The following is a 12,329-nucleotide window of genomic DNA, read 5'->3' on the forward strand; positions in this document are numbered from 1 at the left end:
ATTTTTCCAAGCTTCAGTTAAACAGTGACATGCTCGAGTTTTGGTTTAAGCTTTAAACATTATTTCTTCCACTTAAAACCAAGTTAACAGATGAGTCAGCCTTTCCCTCCAACCTCTGCTCTTCTGTCCCCTGCAGGTTTCCACTTGCAGGGTAGGCAGCCTGAGAGTCAGTGGTGACATCATTTTAATTATCCTGCTGTTTAGTTACTATTAAGCTGCCTTTCCTAAGTCTGAAAGAGCTCTTATGATTATCTTCCTACACACGCTGCTGGAAGCACAGCTTGGCAACACCAAGCTGCCATGCCCTGCTCCACCACTCACTTCAGAGGAGAGGGCAGAGCTCTACTTAAAACAGCCACAGCAAGGATTATTCCTGCTTTATTCAGGTCTTCTCACACCCACATCCCGCTCCAGGTTGCAGTCCTCTTCCTTTTCTCCCATGGGGCTTGACCACAGAAAGCCAGGCACTAACATTTTTGCACACATTTTGGCATAGGGGGACAGGAATAAGTGCAGTGATGAAAACAGTCAGTGAAGTTATCACTGGTGGGAGCTTCTAAAAGCTTGTATTGACTTACTCCCTCAAGAGCTTGGTTCTTGGAGGTGGCACCTTCTCCAGCAGCCAGGCCCCTCCCACCAAGGAATTAAAACAGGTTGTGGAAGGAGCAGACTGTTCACATCAGGCTCTGTCCTCCTTCCTGCCTGCTCATAAATTAAGACTTTGGATATCAACTTACACAAAGCATTTTGGGGATTTAATTCCACCCCTCCACATCTCCCATTCTTTTGGGTTTTTTAAAGGTCAAGTCATTACAACCTCCTAGACTCCAACTTAGACACCTTCAAGTGCTCTGAACACGTACATTTGTCATGTTTTCGACACAGAAACCACTTGAGAAGAAAAAGAAAACAGTAAAATGTCACCTCTTGGTGTGAGAACAAGTTGCCCAGCCTTTGCTATCATTCAAATCCAGATACTTTCCCTCAGCCAAACACTGCCACTGCAGAAAGCACACAAACATTTGCTCCCAGGCTATGCCAGGCTGTGCCAAGCCACGGCCCTCACTCAGTGCTGGGGGGCTCAGGTCTAAGAACAAACCCTGGCAGCTCAAAGAGAAGGGGCTCATTTGCTGGAATTAATATTCAGCCTTTCTGCAGCACGGGAAACATTGATTGTTCAGGGAGAAATAAATCATGTGTCTTTCTTGGAGGGAGGGGGAGGATTTTAATGAGACCTCCCTCCTCTTTTTCTGACACTGAGGGTAAAAAAGAAAAAAGCAAAACAACATTCCAGCATCTCCCCATCAATCCAGCACCATAGGAGCCCAATCAGGCTAATTAGGATGTCTCCTGTGTGCTCAGGGAGGCTTTACCCAGCAAATCCAGCCCCTTGCTCATTATATCGCTGCAGCACAGCTAATTACTCCTGGCTTGAGAGGGAAGGGGAGCAGACCAGCTTGGTATGCAGTTGGGAAAAGGGCTGTGCCTTTCCCTCTGGCCCTACTAGATCTCTTGGTGCTCTGAAAGGGTGGAGGAGGAGACTGAACTGGGTGGTTACTTCTTAGAAGAACCATCATAAGGAGCTACACAGCCTAGAGACCTCGTTACTTGTCTTCAAACTCACCCTCACACCTGGAAGAACAGTTAGCCAGGGAATCTGGCCTGGACAGCCAAACACCAAACCAACCCTCTGAAGGGGTGTGGGCATCCCTTCCAAAATGGGATGGCACCCTACACGTGGCACAGGTGCATCCAGGAGGTCAATGCTCACGGGTCAATGGCAGCACTGCACATCCCAGGCCACACAAGGAAACGGGAGGAGCACAGGCAGCCTCAGACCCCTTTTACTGCTTGGCCACAGGAGGAAATCCAGAGCCTGCTCTCACACCACTGCTTCCTCCAAAATTAATGACATGGGATTAGAGAAAAGCCAAGCAAAACAAGGTCTGAGTCATGCCACAAGCTTCTCCTGTGGCTACCCAAGAGCAGTTTGACATCTCAGGGCTCTAACTTCACCACCAAAAGGAGCTGCTGCTAAGAAGCTGAAGGAAAGCTGGCATGTTGCTGTCTTCTATTTCCCAGAGCCTAAAAATTTCAAATGTTTTACAAGAATAATGACCCAAAGCTTGAATGAAGGCTGGAGACAGGAAAATAATGAAGGCCATGGCAAGTGTAGGCTGTCATCTCAGATAAAATCTACAGTTCTGCTGAGAAGAGCAACTGCTTATCTTGACTGTTCTTTAGTACAGGAAAGGAAACCAGGAGAGACCAGTGGGTGGTTCAAGAAAAGACAAAGTCACCAGAAACACTTGCCTGCAGCATCAGAAGTGACAGACCAAAGCTGCAGCTCTGAGGAGCTGCCACCATCAGGGACCAGGCAGACCAGCTGAGCCTTCACGTATTAAAGACAGGACATAACCTCCATTTCTCTAATCCCCTCAAATCTCCTCATTGTCCTAATTCTTTAAAATATGCTTATTTCAAAAGCTGCAAAGATCTCAGATACATCCCATGGGCTGGGGGAGATGGCACAGCAGCGAGAGTGTTGCTTGAGATGAGTACGAGACAGGGTAAGTGACATGCAGCTGATTTACAGAATTGCTCCCAGAAAACACTCTCTTGCAGCAGTAACAAGCTGGGATACATTAGATCTGTCAGCTGTGTTTTCCAGGAGTGTTTAATCTCTTCTTTAAAGAGGAACCATCAATACTAATGAACTGCAGTTGTGACAGCTCAGTGCAGAAGCCCAAATGTTAAATTCTGTATCAGTGTTCATGTGTTGAAGGGACTCAAAGAACACTGTGGAGCACAGGGCCTTCACAGGAATTCTTCAACTCTTTGGCTACTGTCTTAGATGTTATAAGTGTGATGATGGAAGGCCTCAAAGACAGACAGTTTACAAAGTTACTACCCAAGCAGCAGGTCGTATTTCAGAACATTTTCCAGCAGCAAGCTCTGGAGAAATGGGATTTATCAATAGGAACCCTCCATTGCAGCTCCTGTGGAAAGAGCTGTGGGATCAATGGAACAAAGATCTCTCACCAACACTCAGAGTCACACACAAGAAAAACCTCCACATCACGTTTCTCCCCTTGCACTGTTTGTGCCACTCTGGGGTGGAAATAGTCAGGAGAAAACAGCGGCACCCATGGGGAGATTGTTCTAAACTCCAGAAGGAGCAACGAGCACTGGAGACCAAGAGTCAGACAGTTTTCCAGCATTTCCAATTTCCCTGAGCATCCATCACTGGCACCCACCTGGCTGTGCCTCTGGCTTCTCCAGGTTTGTTTCTGTAACCGCCTTTCAGGGTCAGACTGGGACATTTTTTTCAGCAAAGCTTCCTTTTCTTCTGGGGATTTATTATTGATGTTACTATGGTTCCCACCTTCAGCTTAAAAGTAAGCAGCACTGCAGTGAGCAAACTGAGGGAATTTTCCAGTTGCAAACTCATAGAACAAAGGGACTCTGGCTCTTCTCATACCTTGTTGTTATTTATTACATTTGTGCGGAGAGACAAGTTCTCATTGTGCTACAGAGCCCTCAAATCACCAGCACTTAAAACACACCAGTCAATAAACCTTTTTTAATTTAAAAGCTGAATGAATTTCAGCTGAATGAACGACTTGCGCAGCTTTTGTCCCTGATGCAACATTAGTTTTAAAACTCAAATCCCAAATTTGATTTTCTATGAAGTCAGAAACAGACTTCAGCCCATATACTGGTGTACAGTAACAGATCCAGAATGGAGCAAATCGATACCTTCTGAATGGATTTGCCTGCAGCTGCGCTCACACCTTTATTTACTTCCTACAAAATTATGGGTGAATTTACTCTGCTTGGATAAGCTGGAGCCTGAGCTTATTCTTCTAGGGGTGTGCGTAAAGAACCGTTCACGCACGGTTGAGTCAACACAAGAGAAGGATTAAACACTGTGTTTTGTTATGAGCACAACTGCGCACACACAGGCCCATCACACACGGGCACGGAGCACTTAACAAACCCAAAATGCACGGCAAACTGCTCTAAATGCAGTGATTATTCACATAGTCACACATAGGGTGCCCACACAGGGGAGGCAGATCTGAATAGCTACGGCACAATTATAACCCTGCCATTAGGCTGGATAATTTCCTCACAGACATGCCAGACTCCCCCAGCACACAACACAGCCTTGGAGCCAAAGATCCATAAGCCAATTTACATGGAAAATTAGGAGGTGTCAGAAGACGCAGAACTAGACAGGTCTCAAGGATATTAATTCCTGCCGCCTTAGCCTCGAGCTTTCAACATATCATTAATTTAAGATCGTTGATGTTAGACTGTCATCAATGCTGTGAAAAGAGGGAGTACTTCACTTATGCTGTTTCTGTGCTGGGTGAAGATAAACCAGCTAAAGACCAGCCTGCATATGCAGTTCAAAGCACTTCCAGCCCAGACCACAACTCACTCCAAGCTCTGCCCTGCCAGCAGGGCTGACCCACAGCACCTCTGCATCACAGACCCCACCAGTGTGCAGCAGGATGACAAATGACATTAAGCTACTTCCACAAAGAGCTGTTCACTTCAGAGTTTACCCAGCACCATCCTCTCAAGCTTCCTGAGCAAGGCTGTAGGCACCCAGGGCTGGGATGGCTTTGCTCTGGAGCCCAACTCCCTCCCTCCCTCCCTCCCAGCACTGGTTAATCAGTTTGATACCAGGGGGTGTAGAGGACACCCAGCACCCCACCAGTCCAGCCTACAGATTTATGATACACCTGCAAGTAATTTGCTCTGGGACAATGAAGTAGCAGCCAATTAATTTGCAGCTGGGTGCAGTTACATCAATAACAGAGTGGGTAAGGGATGCAAACCAGTAGTGTCAGCTAAGAGCAAATTAACCATCCATTTATGCAGAGCAGCACGCAGCAACGAGCTGTATCAGTGAGTCACTACAGGAGAGACCAGAGCTGCTGTTGGATGTGTTACCCAGAAGCTGGGGCTTCACACAAAGCCAGGGCAGAACAGGCCATTCCCATCAGCTTTAACACAGCTGTGAGATGCTGGGGTTTGGTCACACTGCTTCCCACACGCCTCCAGCCCACAGATGAGGTGCTCCCCAGCCTGGCTCTGCATCCCCTCTGCCCATGGACATCCTCTGTGCATCCACACAGCAAGCAAGGGCTCTTCTTCACTGCCTGGGAGGCAGCTCAGCCATGCACTCACCTCACAGTGCCAAGTGTCTCCTGCCCTGCCCAACACAGCAGCCTCTGCACATTTGTTGGCTTTAATACAGACACTTAGGGTTTGTTTTTTTCCTCCTCTCCTTTCCCCAAGCAGCAGAGGCTGGAAGCCCAGAGGATCATTATGAGTTACTGGTGCGTCTGACACAGCAACTGGATCTCCAGTTCTGGCCTTTTGGGCACAATTGCAGTATCAATACCTGACTTGCTCCAGTTAATGCCTGCAGTGCTGCAGATCCCAGGAGTTCAGCAACATCAGACTTGGCACCATCTGTAGCCCAATAACCTGGGCAGCATCCTTCCTCCTCAAAGCTCTGCCCCCACAGCACAGGAAACCAGCCTTTCAGGGGCTACAGGGATATGTCAGCAAGCTCTCAGCTCTCCAAATCGCTGGAAGGAGCCAGTGAGATCTCTCACACTCCCTTGCCACCCTATAACCAAGTCATTTTGGGCTCTTTTCCTTGACTATTGGTGGACTTTACCCTCTGGCAATTCGACTCTGCTATAACAGGGTCAGCATCAATGAGGTGTGTGCTGGGCACGACAAATCTCTCCCCAGGATCACATATAATTTCCTCCACCTAGAAAGGGAAGCTGCCTCTGAAGAACAGAGCAGCAGCAGCTAAAAATCAAACCAGACAGCTAGACTGGGACTAGGAGCACATGGCCAGGCACACTGCTGCTGTAGGCAGTGCTGCTCCAAATGCCTTCACAACTGAATTCACACCCACCTTGTTAATAAGACCTTTTGAGACAGGCCATGAAATTACATTAAATTAAACACCAAGACAGACTACCACAACGGAGACTCTTCCTCCCAGGAGCCTGAACACATTTTAACTCAAAATTAAGAAGACAGGTGAGGGGAAATGTTGTATTTTCCCATTAACATTTCTCCACTTCCCAGATGAAACACCAAGCAACAGCTCCAGAAATTAATTTCTCCTGTGAGTTGGAGTAGTGGAGGAGAAGCAGCCTGGCAGCACTGCTGCAGACCAATGGAGGAGGGAAATGGCCCCAGCAGCTGTTTCAGCCTTCCAGCTGAAATGAAGGCCCTATGCAGCTGCAGCTTCTCATCCAATTTTAACCCTGCATGAGGGCAGCAAGCTCTGGTCTCTCTGTAGACACCCCAAACTCTGGGCATCCAGCCTGTCAAACCAGCTGTCCCAGCAGCAAGGCACTTCATCCTCCCAAATCTCTACTTCAACCTGCAGCCTTTTCAAGAGATTTAAATTCATTTAAAGCCACAATTAAGGCTCAACCTTTCACGTTCTTTATCCTTAAAGAGCTGCAAAACCAGAAAGTCCTTTCCATCTACGCAGGACCAGGTCATCCTACATTAAAGATTGGGCAGAGCTGCATTTGTGCAGTGGTTAAAGCTAGGGATTAATTAGCACCTGCTGAACCCAGCCCAGCCCAGCCCCTGGTTTGCTGAGCATCCTCACAAGAAGGATGTTGGACATCTTTCAGCAGCAGGCACCTGCTGAGACCTTTGTGGAAGGACATCCTTCACCTCAAGTGGTTTCAAGTTCAGATCAGTTCTCTCCAACTGGGGGGCAACACTTCCCTCCAGCCAGAAGACTCATGACTCAGGTGTGAATCACCAACCAGCCTCCTGATCACATCCCCCAGCACCAAACCTGGCACATGGGCAATTAGAGATGTACTGCTGTGCTGGCAGCCTGCTGGGCCCACAGCCCCTCCACTCACCATCTGGGTTGCAGGGGCAGAAGTATTTTTAGTGCAGGCAGTGTTTTTTGGACAAGAAAAGGCACTTTTCTCCTGATTTGCTGACCATGGTTGCAGGGTGGCTGCGTGTAACCTCAGCCAGAGGTGACAGGGAGTGGTGAGGAGCAAAGTCCGAAGGGATTTATCACCAGAGCAGCAAGGCTCGGAGGAGCTTTAGCCTCTGAGCTGTCAGAGCAATGCACAACTTCAGAGATGCCTTTTGCAGCTGAGGTCAGCCCAGGCCCATTTTGCACCCTGCAGAAGGGATCCTGCTCTGGCTGCGAGCTGAGAGGCAGCTGCTCACAACAGCTTGCTTTACTCAGATCGAGATCATCACTTCTGCCTGTGGAGAACTAAAGTGGCAAAAAGGCAAAACCGAGAGGTTTTGGATAAGAAAGAAGCCATCAGTGCTTTCCCCAGCAGCTGTGCAGGCAGACAGTGGCTCACCATGCTGCAGACACCCCCTTTGTGGGATCACAGAGCCTCTGCCCCCTTGGAGTGGCGATTTTCCAGCACAAGCATCTCACCACCAGCGGTGTGGGACAGGTTTCTGGGGGTCTTCAATCTCCAGTATTGTGGTGAACAAATTGTTCCCAGACTGGCAGGCAAAACTATCCAGTTTTCCAAGCCCACTGGGAATGAAGGTAATGGCAGGGAGGCAGTGAAGGACTGCCAGCACTGGGTAATAGTATCCCTTATCCTAAAAGGTGAGCTACATCCTAGAGAAGTAACAGCAATATTTCACTTGGACACCATGGGGGTAAAAAGGGCTCATCCAAAGCAAAGACTCCTGAGCTCACTTTGCAAGAATTAATTCACTATATTGCCCCAGAAAGTGATACTAACTAAACCCTGTCAGTCACACAGTAAACAATTCCAGCTTTGTAGGTTGATCAAGAGCAGTTTTGTGAGCAGATGACATATGAGATGGAGTATGTTTTAGTTCTTTTTGTTAAGTGCAAGATATCATTTGGCTTCCAGGACAAAGGCATTTTTATTTCAAGAGATAGATAAGCAGTTTCCAGAATTCATTACTCTCACAAGCTTTTCTGACAGTAAACATAGCCAGTGTCTATTCAAAATGGAAAAGAAATTCCCTGTATGAGACAGGGAGAAGACATTCAAGGATCTGCTCAGCTTTAAATTGAGGCACTTCAGAAGGCAGGGGCTACTTGCAGAGCATCTTAACACTTGAGCAGCTCAACATCTCAGTGAATTGGGAAACTTACACTTTAAGCATCATTTAATGGGCTGCAGTAGATAAATAGCTTGTTCACATTCAGCCTGGGAGGACTTATCTCATTCCACTTCTGTGAGGAAAAGAAATCAGCCTCCACTCACCCCCAGACCAGGTAAGTTCCCCAAACCTTGTCCCACCATCCGTGCCAGAAGCCTGACTCGGTCCCATCCCCCCAGAAACGTGTCCCCACCACAGAGCAGGATCTTGGGCTCACAGTCACTCCTGCACTGGTCACAGCAGCTCACCTGGCTCAGGATGTCCATTCTCCATGGACACACACTCTGACCCAACCTGACTGGTGGGAAGCTGGGCAGGGTGATCTCCTGTGTCTTTTTTATTTGGAATTAAATCTCCTTATCCAGCAAAGCTTATGATTTCCCAGCATAAGACAAGGGATCAGATGGAATGAAGCAGGAGACAGAGAGATGCCAGTGCCATCTTCTCTCCCCAGGAACCCAAGAGGCCTCTGGATGTCCTCCCATGCCTCTGGGAGGGGAGCAGGTCCTTGGGTTTGGACCCTGTCCCCTCCTGAGCTGTCAGGGCTCTCTGCACCCACACACCCAGCAAAAGGGTCAATGTCCTGGCAGGTAAATTTGCAATCACATGGACTCACAGCCCAGCACCCTCCCTGAGCACAGGCTGACACAAACCTCACAGCACCGTTCGTGCTGCACAGCAGGAACCACACAATACCTTTGCAGTCTTCAAAAACACCAAACTAATCATGAAATCTCTTTGCTTTAATCATGTGCACTGGAGGCCAGAGGAGCACGGAGGTATCTCATTAAAACTGACCCATCTGCCCTGGAAAATTCATCTCATCCCCCTTGGCGGGGGAGGCGCAGGGAGAGAGTGTGATACAAAAGGAAGAGGGCTGAGCTCTCTGCTTTGTTCCTGCTCAGCACCAAGGCTTCAACTCCATTACAGGAGACCTCCATCTCATCTGCACACAGGCAAACCTCAAAGAGAACAAACTATTTAAATGGACCGGCTTTTATTTCCAAAGAGGAGATGAATTCCTATTTGTTTTCAGGATTGCAATTTTCTCCCCATGCTGCAGAGGATAGGAACAAACAAGCAGGGAATGAAAGGGATTAATGAATGAATGGGTGGGAGCTGGGCTTCCAGCTGCAGGAGGAAGGGGGGACTGCCAGGGGAGTTAACCAGTATGGCCAGTGTTTAGCATCACAGACACCAAGGGCTCCTGGGACCCCCTGTTCAAATGGGGATGAATTAACAAGCATCTCTGAAAGGATTCGCTTAAGGGGAGCTCAAACCAAGGGAGAGGTAGGAAGCGTTTAAAGTTTAGATCAACCACATATGGCAAAGGAAGGGCTGCTTTTGCAGAAATGCTGAACTTCTGACACCACCCAGTTCCCAGCAGCTTTTGTTCTCCTTGAGTGATGGGCCCACATGACAGCAGTTTCCTCCCAGAGGCTTAAAAGATGCGGAAAACCAAAAAGGCGTTTGGTATTTACTAAGGTATTTATACCAAGCATTGCTCATTTAAGACCTATTGACCCTCCCAGCTGGATCAGGAAGGTGCAGCCCTGTGGAAGCTGCAAAACAAGCAAAAATTAAATCTTCTTTTTCCCTTATTCTCAAGCTATTTTAAATCAAGTCCAACATCAGGGGATTAGAGGCAAGGTTTGGGATTAGGGTTAGTTTTCAGCCTGGTGAGTGAGCTGCCCTGATTCACATGGCAATTGGTTTCTGGTGCTGATGGCTCCCAATAAATTGAATCAACACACCCTTTGCTCTCAATGCTGCAAGATTAATCCTTGCTTTGGCTCCCTAGCACTTGGGAATGATGTGACACATGAAAAACACATTAAAGCCACCATGTTTTGTTTTGGGAGGAGAAGCAAGCGACACTGCCCTCTTAATCTAAAGAGTTAGCAGTTACCTATCACACTGCTATAATGTATGGCTTAATTTAAAAGCAAGCTCAATTTGCAGATTAATTATTATAGCCTGTGACTGGTTGAGCTTGCAATAAATCACCTGGGTGAGAAATTGCAGGGCAATTACCTGATTGTACACTGAGCATGTAAATGTTGGTAAAGAGGTGTCACCTAATGGAGACTGATGTTGGGGAACTGCAGGTTCCAGACAGCAGAAGAAAGTCACAGTGCAAAGCAGGTCAGGGGAGTGGGTGGCAAACAAGGACAAAGACCAAAATGCTTAGCACCATTCAAATCAGCCTCCAGGGACAACATGCAAAACTAGTGCAGGATTTTCAGGGACCAGCAAATTATGGTGGAAGCTGCTGGAATTTCCCACAGATAACACAGGGACAGCAGATTTGAGAGATGAGCCACTGATCAGGACAGGCCCAGCTTCACTAGTGAGAAGCAACACAGATCTCAGGAGACTGACTTTCAAACAACAGTGAGGTTGCAGCAGATGATGCTTTCTGGGTTCCACAAGTCTGGATTTCAGAAGCATCACATCTCACCACAGACAATGCAGTCCCTCAAAGCTATTCCCTTGCAGCATCCTTGGGATGCAGCAGATCTCACTGACCTGCTGACCCTGGGCCTGGGGCAGGGTCTGTGCCCCTGGGACCTTGGAGCTCAGGAGCAAGAGGCTCCCCAGCTGAGTCCCACCCCTGGCCAGGGAACAGCTGGGTTCTCTCATGGATGCTAACACCCACTGCACCTCTCACCCTCACCAGGGAAGGTCTGAACCAGCCTGATTCTACAGCAGTGGTTGCCCCTGCTGCCTCCTTTTTCATAGCAGAGCCAGAGCATTAACAGGCAAGTTTCTGTCCTTGGTGTAGTTCTCACAAACCCATGCAGAAGCTCCCTCTCTGCCTGCTTTGGGCTGGCTGCAGCTTCACTGCTCAGCAGTGCCGGGCTTTGGTTCTGTTTGGGACCCCCCTTTTGAAGAATCAAATTTTCAGCTTAATTTTTAAGGAATCCTAGTCCAAAGGCAAGACCAGAAGCAGCTTTAGAATAGTAAACCCAAGTGTGTTACCCTCTCTAAGCCTGGACAAACTGGAAACAAGGCAAGTTTAGAAGTAATTTTTTCATGTAGCAGGGCTCAAGCCTTGGAAAGCAGTTTGTCACCCTCAGAACCCACCTGGGGGATGTCCAGCTGACCTCTCCCCCTCCACAGCACCAGCACTTTCACCTCACAACACATTACCTTGGCAGCCCAAGCACTCACTGCCAGCTCAGCACCAGCACTGCTGGGAGAGGCAGAGGGAAGGAAAACCTCTCTCCACCTTGGAGGTGACCCCAAAATGTGCAAGTGGTATTGCCAAGGAAAGGTGGCACCTTTCCTTGCAGAGCTGAAGGAAGCTGGGAGACAGAACACCTCAGTCCATCAGTGTTAACAGCTCTCACAGCCTCCTAGGTGAGATTCAATTTGCCAAAAGAGCTGGGATTTATTAAGAGGAACAAATGCAAACACTGTTGGATGGAATCTGTGAACACTACAGCATCATAAACACTCATCCAGAGCCCAATTTAAGACAAGCAGCCAAACCAGGCTGCAATCTGCATCCAGGGCCAGGGGCTTGATTAGAGCCAGCAGATGTGGATCCTTCCCTAATTCACTGCCCCCTCCTTCACCACCAGCTGCCCACAGAGTTGCTCAGCAACACAAGGGCTGATACTGCCAATTTATCCAGAGCAAGCCCTCTGGCTCCCAAGAGGAGATGCTCTTACCTGACACTTTATGTAAATTCCATTTGCACTTAGCCATGGAGAGCTGACAGGGAAAACCAGGAGCCCCCAGTTCTCCAGGGTAAGGAAGGGATCACCCACAAGGTGCACTAAACATAAAGCAGCACATTTGCCTGGCACAGCTGCCTGCAGCCCCCATTTACACATCCCATCCCAGCAAACAGGATCCTGGCACCAGCCTCAGTTGCCCAAAGCTGCAGCAGGGTTAGATCCATCGGACTCTCCACTGTTACCCAGCAAGCTCTTGCCCCAAGGCAGACCTTGCAGGCAAGCAGAGGAAGCACAGACCTGCAGCTGCCTCTGACAGCACATTCACAGGCACAGAAACTCATCAGGATCCTTCTCCTGGATGAAAACATGTCACCATCGAAGTTCTGCAGCCATCACAGCCCACAGCTGCAGGATTTCCATCATCCCTTTAACTCCCAAATGCAGCTGTTTGGCAGCAGC

Source organism: Myiozetetes cayanensis, unplaced genomic scaffold, assembly GCF_022539395.1.
Source record: "Myiozetetes cayanensis isolate MyiCay16 unplaced genomic scaffold, myiCay2020 scf22, whole genome shotgun sequence".
NCBI classification, from domain to species: Eukaryota; Metazoa; Chordata; class Aves; order Passeriformes; family Tyrannidae; genus Myiozetetes; species Myiozetetes cayanensis.